Raw genomic sequence first — 12,869 nt, forward strand, 5'->3', positions numbered from 1 at the left:
TTGCTTACTCGTCTCTGTTTTTTTATTATTTTTTTTTCCGTGAGAGAGAGAGAGAGAGAGAGAGAGAGAGAGAGAGAGAGAGAGAGATAATAACTATAAATGGCTGACAGTGAATGCATGATCCAACATTATGAATATTAAGAAAAAGCAACAAAAAAAAAAAGATGAAAACAGTGATGTTGGACGCGACAAACACACATAATTAGCTTGATTATAATATATTTTTTGCGTTATTATATCATATTTCCTCTGAATATCCTTTGTCTTTTCTTCTGTGATGTCGAGACAAAGACATGTCTCCAGATACACACACACACACACACACACACACACACACACACACACACACACGTAATAATAGTGGTAGAAGTAGTAGTAGTAGTAGTAGTAGTAGTAGTAGTAGTAGTAGTAGCAGCAGTAATTTATTGACAAAATTTTAAGTTCAAACTGCAAAGTAATACTAGATAATACTTAAATAATAATAATTGATACATGAAATTATAGATTCGTTCAAATTAAATCAATATCCTAAACTCACACACACACACACACACACACACACACACACACACACACACACACACACACACACACACACACACACACACACACACACACACACACACACACACACACACACACACACACACACACACACACACACACACACACACGGATAATTGGCGGTGTTAGTCCACGCGGAAATTACCAAAGTCTGACCCGAAATATGAGGTAATTGTTATGGGCCGTAATTGGGCCGGAGTTTGCGAGGGCCAATGAGGCTCAAACACGAGGCCAAGCAGGGAGAGGAGTCGCCCAGTCGCCCTCCTTTCACCCCTCACTGCTACCCGCCTGCTTCCCTCCTGCTTGCCTTTGTCTTTAAGTTCTTGTACGTGTCTGCTCTTAACTCTATTTTTTTTTCGTCTATTTTTAATTCCTATATATACTGTAGATCCATTTGTTTTGGTTGCCTGTTCCCTTTTTATAAGTTATTTTGTGTGCTTGTCTCTCACACTGCAGGCCATCTCTATTGTTCCATATTTCTGCTTGTTTCTCCCTTACAATATTCTACGTATTGGTGCCTTCCCCTTAGTGCAGCGCTCATTTGCTCCTCTTCCTGCCTCTCTTTCCCAAAATTAGTCTTCATCCTTTCTACTATAAACCTCTTACACTTGGCAGTCTCGTAAGTCCCTCGTCATGCCCCTTTTTTCTACCTTCACTTTCAATCAGACCCTCTTCCTGTCTTTCTCCCCTCTCATATGTTCCTCCATGTGTCTGTTTCTCCCCTCACGGCACAGTCTTTTGTTTCCCAGTGCATGCTTGCTTCTCATTTCTTTGCTGTCTTCATGCTTTCTGTGCCTGCCTCCTTCCCCGTCATTGTCCTGTCATGCGCCCTTCCTCCTGCCTGCCTCCTTTGCTTTTTGTGGATATTTTAGGACTCCTACCTGCTTATTCTCTTTATCACCGTTGTGCTTTACGAGAATTGTGCCTGTGGTCTCTCCTCACTGCCGCCCTCTTGCGTCTCTCATTCTGCCTCCTATGTCGTGTACTCTGTGGCTCTCGATTTCGCTGGTAAACAAAGTAATCGTTAGCGAAGATATCCATGCAAACCGTGGAGGATCAGTTGATATTGGCCGTTGTGGGTGAATGAAGGACTTAAAAAATGGTAGACGATAAAAAAGAAAAGACTGCGAAAGATATTTTAACGCATACGGCAGTGATATTAACCATTTTTAAAAGGGCATCAGCTTCATATCATGGCGAATAAAGATCAGATTATCAGTTTGACCTTTTTTTTTTTTTTTTTCTTTCCCGTCCACACAAATCGGTAAGGGAAAAATCATCGCTATGCATTTCTAGAATAAATTAAGTGCTGCTGTTTTACTTACACTCGACAAATAAATGTGTAAATTGTTCAGTAGCAAGCAAGTAAGTAAACTTCATGTTGCAACTGTGACCTCTTCTTATCTTACGCTGCCTCCCACGCGCACGCACTTCCCCCATCCCCCACCCCCCACACCTCACCTCCCCCCGCGCCGCCCCCACACAACTGCTCTCTCTCTCTGCGTTGAGTTTCTTGCCTCCAGCTTGTTACAAATGCATACTTCTGACGCATTCCTCTTTGCTTTCCTCCGCTGCCGTGACTCGTGACCTAACCCTTTGACTGCTACGGCTTTTCAAGTTTAATAGAATGTGTTTGGAGTGTAATTTCAAAAGGCAGCGTTGACAGGAAAGAGAGCAAATGATGGGGTAGTTCAAGTCTTCTGTGTAGGAAAATTGTAATGAAGGATAAGTAATTCATTAGGTGTCAAAAGGTTAATGATGTGAACCGTGTGGGAGATGCTTTGTGCGGTGAGGGCGTGGAATGCGTCGTGTTCCAGTGATGCAGTTCGGTATGGTTTGCGGCTCTGAAGTAACCCCAGGCTATACACCAGCTTGCGCGTAGCCCGAGGGAGGTAAGGTATCTAATTAGACTTCCATGTAAATACCATTGAAGTAATTTCTGCCAATGAATATGCCCACAGAGAAATTTACTTACATACAGATCTCCCAACGATAAGTTTCCTCCTACGTAACCAGATTTGTCATGGAAAGGTTTATTTTAGGAGGGAAATCTTGTGAAACTTCGTGGGAGGAATTTATCTTTGGGGAAATCTCACGGTGTACAGTTTATTTCTGGCCTCGCGTTGCGTCTGGACGGTTTGGCGGTGTGCGAAGAATATTGGATTGGAAAAGAAACAAAACGCAGAGCCCCGTAATCCTATTTGCTTCGGGTTTTCCTTCTGTTCTCTATTTTTTTTTTTTTTTTTACTTTTCACTACGTTTATTACGAAAATTTCAAGTGACATTGTTCCTCCAGTTCCCCAAACGAGAAGGGCGCGTTGTTCCTGGCGGCGAGGCACGAGGTGGGGGCTGTCGAGACGCTGCAGCCACAAGAATTGGGACCCCGCCTCTCTCCCGTGCTGGTTGGTCTGAGATTACGTTTTCTTTACTGTGTTTCCCGTTTTATCTAATTTTTTTGGGGGGAGGAGAGGAAGGAGGGAGGAGCCGTGATTGATTGCATCTTGGAACCACCCAGATACAACTGTAAGAACATGCTTTATTTGTTTGTTTGTTTGTTTGTTTATTTATTTATATATTTATTTACTTGTTTGTTTGTTTATGTTTATGTATTTATTTGTTTATTTATTTATTTATTTTTCACATTGACGTGGGTTACATTCTTGAAGGGAAAGATGGGAAACGTTGAGACTCGTGAATGTTGAATTTATAAGAGTTGGTTACAGTTTCATATCCCGTCCGTACAAAAATTATTAATCGTTTTATCTTTCACACAAGTCTCTCTTCATCTTACAGTGAGTGGGTCATTTCCGAGACGCAAGGTGAGGAACTGCGGCCTTACCTTCCGATACAACCGAAAAAGCTGTCAGAACCTTCCCCCCCCGCATGCGTGTGTATGTTGTGCACGTGAAGGTGTATCGTGCGAGAGGCCAGAAATGATGCGCTCCATTCATTGAAAAGATAAAGAAGTCATAGAAAACCATCATGTACTAGCGAAATACTCCAATACTCTCATCCCACTGCGGTGAAAATAAAATCTCAGTCAACGCGTCATTAATACAGGCAGTCATGAAAACACTCCTGGGATGCAGACGGCGGGGCACCAGAGCGCGTCCAACACTCACCATGCAATCCTATTACCCACTCAGCCGTCACCCCGCCAAGTGCCGGCTGGTGTGTGCTTGGGGCCCGCTAGTAAGTCGGAACTCTTCGCTGCACCTGTCCAGCGGGGGGAGGCAGGCGGCAGCACGGCCAGCCAGCGGTGGGCGGTGCAGGTGTTGTTGGCTCCAGCGGCAGGTGTTTCAACTTTAATGCTGCTTTATCAGTGGTTGAAAATCAATCAGTGTGGGAGTGACGTGTGCAAAGAAACCGCGGTGCCAGCGACAGCGTGCACACACACACACACACACACACACACACACACACACACACACACACACACACACACACACACACACACACACACACACACACACACACACACACACACACACACACACACACACACTTGGCTTGCTCACTGGTAACATCCTCGCCTGTCACTAGGTAGGCTAAGGTTCGCGCCCTGCTCTGGTTGCTCGTCTTTTTGACTGAACAGTGAGCAGTTATTGTCCTCCTTGGTAGTAAGATGGGTTGCGTGGCGGATAATATGATAAGCAACAGTTTTAAGGCAGTGGAACTCAACGTGATTAACTTGAGGTCACATATTTGCTACTTTCTACTTTCTTTCTCCGGGAGGGCAGAGGTAGCGACACACACACACACACACACACACACACACACACACACACACACACACATGATCAACAAACTGTATACGTACTTCATTCCTTGTTACGTGCCTGGCTTGCTTGTCTTACACGTCATGAGAGAGAGAGAGAGAGAGAGAGAGAGAGAGAGAGAGAGAGAGAGAGAGAGAGAGAGAGAGAGAGAGAGAGAGAGAGAGAGACAAATACCCACATTATTCCCCCACGCTGGCCTGACAATGGTGCAGTTCATGCCATTTTAGGAGAAAACAAGACAAGGTACGAAAAATGTGAGACATGAGGAGAGATAATCAGGTTAACATGATGTATCTTATCTTTTGTGTGGCTGGGGACACGTGTGTGGGTTCGCCGAGTGTGAGAGTGTGTGTGCTTGTCTGTACCTACCTCTCATTTTCCTTGTTATTCTCCCACACAGCATCGTTTTATGTTTGGTGCTGTGTGGGTGTTGTGTTGTGTGTTTCTCTCTCTCTCTCTCTCTCTCTCTCTCTCTCTCTCTCTCTCTCTCTCTCTCTCTCTCTCTCTCTCTCTCTCTCTCTCTCTCTCTCTCTGGGCACAAATTCATATATTTACCTATTTACCTTGCTCATCCTTTGCCCCATCTGCTGTACTCAGTAGAATACAACAACATTCTGCTCTGCCGCTACGCCATTAAAGATTTTTTGTAATTTTTATCTTGCCGAGTCCACATCTTCCCTTAATGTGTGCTCGTGTACCCTTGTTTATTTAATTGTGTGTGCGTGTGTGTGTGTGTGCTGCGTGGATGGTTCCTTGGATGGTTAGTAGATGGATAGACGTAATTGATCATCTATTCGTGACATTTAACGTCTTTGTTACGTATAAAAAGGGAAGTTAACTACATATAGTATTTTAAAAGTGATGATCCTTTCTTAATCTTGTATGTATGTATTTTTATTTTTATTTATTTATTTATATTTATTTATTTTATTTATATATTATTTTTTTTTACTTTTATGCCTGGTAGATCATTTTGTTGACTATTCATGATCTTTTTTTATAGACAGCCTTGATTCCTTCATTCAAAGTAACATAAAAATATATACCAAAGAAAGGTCCAGCTACAGTGATGTGGTATCTCATAGCGCCCTCTCTTGCTTACCTGAATTGATAAATGTTCAGTGGTTCTGTGGAGATCCGATTCATAAATACGAGGTGATTGGTTTGTTCGTGGGATTTAACACTAGCAATATCGTACAAAAGAAAGATTTTGCAGTTTGATCCTTAACTAGAGTGGAGAGTGTGTATACTGCAATCACCAGTCTGTTTGATATTACTCAGCTTCGTTGCCATCGTAAAATTGAACACCAACAATATTGTATGTGAAAAAGATATACAAAGTTTAGATAAATTTATGGATGAGGATGATAGGTGGAACTAGATAGGCATGCTCCGTACAGGGACTGCCATGTGTAGGCCTGTCGACTTCTTGCAGCCTTTCTTATTTTCTTATATTCCTGTGTTCATATTGTCCCGTATTACCAAGCAACCCATTCAGTAAAGAAGCTTGTCTGGTAGAAAATTGTAGGTCTTAACTCACCAAGGCCTGTCAACTTCTTGCAGCCTTTCTTATTTTCTTATATTCCTGTGTTCATATTGCCCCTTATTACCAAGCAACCCATTCAGTAAAGAAGCTTGTTTGGTAGAAAATTGTAGGTCTTAACACACCAAGTCGTAGAGGTGAGTGTTCCCTGAGTGTGAGTGGAAGGGGAAAGCTTTACTTGATAGTCAGACTCATAGTGTTCTGTGGCGCGATCCATTAGAAAGACGGCCACTGTGTACAAACAGCTGAGGTCACCAGACTGATTGATAGTACCGGGTCCCTTGGCTGACTCACGCTAAGATAAATGACTCTCGTGTATCGATAAGTACAGGGTCACGTCACCTCGCGCATAGTGTATAGTGTCTTGCCAACTCTTGCACTCTTTCACCTATACAACTCTTTTCACCTATACTAATACAACTTGAGTGCCAAATACGAACTAGTTAGGTGAGGTTTGGCAAGGTTATTCTAGGTTAGGTTATCTTAGCCACAAATTACTCATATGATATACGTAACTACAAGCTATAGTGCTGCATATCAATATTCAGTTTTTCTGGATTAATTAGATAAAGATTAGATGAGGTTAATTTATGGCAGGCTATCTTGGGTTAACTCTAAATTACTCATACTCGTAAACGTAACTCTTAACATCCTTAGCGCTTCAAAGACCATTAGTATCTTGTTGTCTGGGGCTCCCAAGAACATTAACAGTAACAACAACAATAGACACGAGCAGAGTAGCCCCTCTCGCCGCTAATCACATAAGGACAAGAAATCATAGCAGTGCATAGCTTATCTTCTTATCTCAGGAATGCTGGTGACTATTTTTCCCCGCCTCTCCTCCTTTCCTCCCACACCGCGTCCTCCCTCACCTTACCTTGCCGTGTGCCATGCCTCCCTGAAGGGGCGAAGGGAAGGCAGGGGAGGGAGGAAGGGAGGGAGGAGGAGGAGGAGGAGGAGGCGTGGCCCACCCTAAGCCTCACTTTTAAGGCTTCCGCTGGGTTATGATAGGTACTTATGTGGGGTTTATTTAAGGCTTCTCCCGCCATGTCTAATGCTGATGTTATGGGCTGGCATGCTTCTACATTCTTACACCACACTGGCTCACCTTATCTTCAACATTATACTAGATTCCTTTCCCCCCATCTTCTATACCCTACTGGTTCTCTTCCCCTATCTCCTACACCTTCATGGATTTCCTTCTCTATCTTCACCTTATCCTATCTTTCACACCACAATGTATCGTCTTTTCTTTATCTTCTACATTTTCACTGGATCTCCCTTCTCCCATATACATCCCTCGATCTTCTACACCTAATCTTTTGTTTTATCATGTTGGATCTCTTCCCTATCATCGACACAGTATCTGGATCATCTTGCTTCTCTATACTCTCCTTCGCTTACCTTCTTTATCTTCCCTTATCTGTATTTCACTGGATCCTTTTCCCTCCTCGCTATCCTGACGGGGCTTCCCTTTCCATCTTCATTCTTTATCTTATCCTATCTTTTACACCTTACTGGAGCTTCCTTTTCTGTCCTCTCCATTGTCCTAGATACATTATTGGATTCTCTCTCTCTCTCTCTCTCTCTCTCTCTCTCTCTCTCTCTCTCTCTCTCTCCTCTCTCTCTCTCTCTCTCTCTCTCTCTCTCTCTCTCTCTCTCTCTCTCTCTCTCTCTCTCTCTCGTCAGACATCATTACCGAGAACAATAAGCAGAACAAAACAGTTACAGAAGAATCACGTTTTTTTTTTTTTGCCTCCTCCTCCTCCACCAACCCCGGTGCGTGCCAGAGTTCCCTCCGCGGCGCCGAGCTGAGAGGCTGAGCGGAATGGAAGGCGTCAGCGGATTGTCTTTGTTTTGGAGACTAATTTCACGCATGTTGAGCACCGGTTTGGAGTGTACTGTGTTGTTTCTACTGTGTTATTACCCACCGCCATTCAGAGTGCGGCTGTAGCTTCCTCCTTGTTAGGCGTGTGTGTTGATGGTTACTGTAGCTATAATAAGTAAGAAGTGGTGGTGGTGGTGGTGGTGGTGCTATAACTACTGCTGCTGCTATAATTACTGCTGCCACTATGATTACTACTGCTACTATTGCTACTACTGCTGTTACTATTGCTACTACTGCTTCTACTATTGCTACTACTGCTTCTACTAGTGCTACTACTACTACTACTACTACGTACTACTACTACTACTACTACTACTACTACTACTATAGCGTCATTGACTATTATTACCACAGTTATCATCAGCTATGAAAAAAATAACCACCATAACAACAAAAACACTACTACTACTACTACTACTACTCTCATGATTCTTTTACCTCTCATTGTTCTCTGCAGAGTCTGTCGTGGCGCGGTCCGCTAATTGGCGCCGTGGACTCCCAAGTGTTTTAATTGAGCTTCCGTTGTTTGTTATTGTGTTGGTCGTTCGTCTGTGATGCAGCACAATGGCTCCTCTAAGGTGCTGAGGTGCTAAAGTGCATTTTCACAGTTTTCTTCATTGTCTTTTCTCTCTTATTTCTTAGTGGTAGTTCATTTGTATTATAATGATGCTTTATATTGTCCAGAGTCTCCAGGAAGTTCCATTCTAATTATTGTGAAGTAGTATTTGATTAGTGTTATGATATACTTGAACTCCATAGCCATAGAATTTACAGATAACTCAATGCATTCAAGTTATAATTTCCTTTCTTCTCTCGGACTAGTGTTGTATCCTTTATTACCCTTACGAGTTTACATGTCATCCACACAGTCCTCGTCATGTTTATTTATTTATTTATTTATTTATTTTTTATGTAAGAGGGGCACCGGCCAAGGGAAACAAAAACCCATTATATTAAATAAAAAAAAAAAAAAAAAAGGCCCACTGAGATCCCGGTCACCGAATAGGGTCCAAAGCGGTAGTCAAAAATTGAAGTATAAGTGTCTTGAAACCTCCCTCTCGAAAGAATTCAAGTGGATTCCACCATGTTTTTGCATCGTCGTTACTTCCCGGCTGCTGCTCCGTCCTTGCGTTGGTGGACATTTAAAATCTCAGAACGTCGTGAGCAGACATACCGTATTCACACAGGGATGAAGCCTTGTGTCAGGTGCACGGAGCGAAGGGAAAGGCGATAACGACAGCTCTTACCTTCAGTCCTCCTTCAGAAAGATGTGAGATTTATTTTACGTGCGTCAGCTTCAGAGGATAAACATGAAACTGTGTGGAGTCAAAGGTTATTCAATCCAGGCTTTCCTTGCTGACTTTTTTTTAATCCAGTATTACAAGTATGAAATTGCCTGAAGGTGAAGTGGTGTCACACTAAGAGGAGGTGGAGGAGGGGCTTGTACCACTTGGAATCAACTTAGCGGTGCTCGTAGCGTACTGAATCATTCGAGTGTTCCAATCTGTTAGCATTAGGGGCTATTTTTCCTTTCCAGTATATTCAGTATTTTCAGAGAGAGAGAGAGAGAGAGAGAGAGAGAGAGAGAGAGAGAGAGAGTACATAAAAAATTCCTAACAATAATATATGATGTCGAAGAGATAGGTAAAGAGATAGATAGATAGATAGATAGATAGATAGATAGATAGAGAGAGAGAGAGAGAGAGAGAGAGAGAGAGAGAGAGAGAGAGAGAGAGAGAGAGAGAGAGAGAGAGAGAGAGAGAGAGAGAGAGAGAGAGAGAGAGAGAGAGAGCGCGCTGAGTCCCTGTTCAATTAATCACAAGGTGTCAATCACAGTCTCTCCACAGCAGGTGTCGCCGTGTAGGGAAATCCATGGCACGGTATTCCACCAGCTGTCATGGGGCAGAAAAAAAAGAAAAAAAGAAGAAAAAAAAAAAAAAAGAAAGGGCGTCGCTTCGTTGACACCTGTTTCTTCATCCCAAACTTCTGCAGGGCCAGTCACTCATCCCTCAATTATTTGGTCCGCCCCTTGTGTTTCTGTTTTCCAATGTGTGTTTTTTTTTCGATTTTTTTTTTTTTTTTCGTTTTCTTCTTGTTCGTGTTTCATTGTCACTTTTGCTTCACCATCACTTTCGGTTCACGCTTCCTCCTCACCCCAAACCTTCTCATGCACGTATACACTTGGACTGCGGTGTGTATTCGTGTATTTTATTTTATTTTTTTCAATTTATCGATCGTATTTCCGTGCTACCCGTGCTGCTTCATCCTTCTTTTTCCTACATTCTACTCTTAGACTTCTCCCAGATCAGTGACTCATGCTTCAGTTATTTGTATTTAGCCCATAGTATGTGTTTCACTCTTTCGTTGTTGTTTTTTTTTCCTTTGGCCGTGTTTTATATCGGTCGTGCGTCGCCATCACTCTTGGTTCACGCTTCCTCTTCTCAAAACTGCTCGCTGGCCAGTCATTCACACCTCACTCATTTGGACGGTAATGTTTTCTTCTTGTTTTCTTTATTTTTTCCCTCCTCAGTCGACCATGTTTCATTATCGCCTGTGCTTCGCCATAACTTCATATTTTTGTTTAATTTTATCCTCAAACTTCTAGCATACCGGTCACTCATGCCTCGATTATCTGGCACATGGCGTGTCTTTTGCTTTTCCGCCATTCTTTCATTCCCCTTTTTTTTCTCTCTTTCTTCGGCCATGTTTCAGTGCCACCCGTGCCTCGTCATCACTCTTGGTTCTGTCTTTCTCATCCCAGATCTTCTCACGGACCACCAATTCACACTTCTATTTGGACTGCGGTGTGTATTTTTCTCGTTTCCTTTTATACCGACCGCGTTTCAGTATCGTTTGTGTTTGCCTCAGCCTTTATCTATTTATATTTTTCACGCATTCTGCTCCCAAACTTGTCGCGGACCGGTTCCTGATGCTCAGTTTGGCCCGTGGCGTGTATTTTGTTTCCAGCTTTACAGTTTTCCTTCTCTCTTTCATTTTTCATTGGCAGTGTTGCAGTGCCGGCTGGGCCTTCATCACTTTTTCTTCTTCTTCATCTTCTTATGTACATTTTCACGTCCCCAGTGCACTCGGTGGTCACCTGTGGGGCTTCCGGTGCATGCAAGTGTTCGTAATCAGCTTAGACATTGGATACGGTAAGGCAGGAGTGATTGCAACAGCACTATTAGAGAGAGGACATGCTGTGGAGGGCTGGCAACGACTTTGTGTATGAGGGTATTGGATGTGTGTGGCTGGAGGAGCACTGTTGCCGTGACCGAGATGTGGCACGGTTTTTATTGATGTTTACTACTGGCCAACTGGATTAGCGATACTTAGTTAATTAATGTTTTCAAGTATATTAGGTACCATGCTACTGTTTGGTAGTCTTATGTACGGACTTTGTGTGTAGTTGACTTGTAGCTGTTTTTGGATGTTCAGGATGGAGATGTTGAGATTGGGAGTGACTTGACGTTTGTAAGTCTCGAATAATAACGTTACTGGGAGTTCTGCTCTTCTTCTCTATTTCTTCTTATTATGTTACGTTGTCACAGTATTATGTATATCTGAATTGGGTCCTTCTGGTGTTTGCGCATTTTTGATAATACATGATTGCCTGGGTATTACTTTGTTCGTTATTTTATTTGTCCGAGTCTTGCCGTGAGAAGCCGTGAGAAGCAACCCGCCTCCACGCGTCTCAGGTGTAATACTGGGATGATAGGTGGAAGTAAGTAAGTACATTTCATACAGGGACTGCCACGTGTAGGCCTGATGGCTTCTTGCAGCTTCCCTTATTTCTTATGTTCTTATGTTCTTAATACTTGTAGCGGCATGGGCAATATTCTGCTGTCCGAAGTATATTTCTGCTACACGTAATGTATTGGCTACGAACGCCCCATGCCTTGATATATTTATGGCCTTGCTGGGACGGCGCCTCGACATAATCGGTTACTGTCCATAACTCATAACCACCGCAGTTTTAATCCTCCTCGCTCTCTTCATGCGCCTTGCGTGAAATGAGCTGACCTTTATCTCATTGTCTCACCTGTGAAAGTCTTGCTGATACACAGGTGCGAAATACTTCCCTAAGAATGCACTTAGTTCACGACACTGTTCTTCGTTGAGGAAATTGTATGAACAGAATGTTGTAGCAAAATAACTTACAGTAGGAAATCTTGTTATTATTTTTTGACTACCAGTGGCATTAATTTGCTACATAATCTTTCTCTGCAAAACTCTTCAAGTGCACGCATTAATAAATAGTCTGAACTACCTGATGGCAATTTTGCTGTCAGTGCTATCTCAAGGGGTAATATTATCAACTTGCACCATATCATTCTGCCAAGTTGAAAGAGAGAGAGACCATATAAGTCAAAGAGTTAAGCAGATAGAGTATTATGGATAAAGAGATTGACAGCTTGAATGACTTAACAATACTGCAAATACTCGGGGTGTGATCGTGTCCACTTAGCCCTTTATTGGTTGAGCGAAGGTAAGATAGTTAGTTCCCTCTGTGGTGCCTGTCTGATAACCTTAAGGAGTCAGAGCAGCAGGTGGGAGTGAATTTGCGCAGGGTTGGTATAAGAGGTGGAATATCTTGTTTCGAGCGTACCTACTGTGTTCCCTGTCCCGTGTCGAGGTGTGGATCGAAGCAACGCACCGGGGCAGAAATAAGAGTGCTGGTTCAAATGTCCGGGATGAGTAATGGCAGGGGAAATGTTCTGATAAATTATGAAAAACTGACGGAAATATTTTTGCTGTCACATCTTTCACTGCTGTTTGTCCGTACATGACACACACACACACACACACACACACACACACACACACACACACCCACACACACACACACACACACACACCACACACACACACACACACACACACACACACACACACACACACACACACACACACACACACACACACACACACACAGAGGAGAGGCAGCATTTACATTACATATTTCTGTCGGTTTTTCATAACAGAACATTTTTCGCCATTACTCATCCAAGAGGCGTTAACTCCATGCCATTCCTTGTTTATGTACACTTCAGTCCACACCGCGGCACACTTCGGTCCACACCACGACCTAGAGTAG

The 12,869-nt window shown here is 43.0% G+C and overlaps 1 long non-coding RNA gene across 2 annotated transcripts in view; it reads left to right on the plus strand.

Annotated features, from left to right (window-relative positions):
• The window catches only part of LOC135106421 (uncharacterized), a 34,611-nt gene that overhangs the window by 9,076 nt on the left and 12,666 nt on the right, over positions 1 to 12,869 (plus strand). The window contains exons 4-5 of one of the 2 annotated variants that reach the window (XR_010271286.1): positions 2,861 to 2,966; positions 3,358 to 4,508. The exons of the other annotated variant lie outside the window; for it this stretch is intronic. This is a non-coding gene — a long non-coding RNA (uncharacterized LOC135106421). Of the gene's footprint in view, positions 1 to 2,860; positions 2,967 to 3,357; positions 4,509 to 12,869 lie in introns of those variants that run through there. 2 annotated transcript variants of the gene reach the window in all.

Source organism: Scylla paramamosain, chromosome 2 (genome assembly GCF_035594125.1).
Source record: "Scylla paramamosain isolate STU-SP2022 chromosome 2, ASM3559412v1, whole genome shotgun sequence".
NCBI lineage: Eukaryota > Metazoa > Arthropoda > Malacostraca > Decapoda > Portunidae > Scylla > Scylla paramamosain.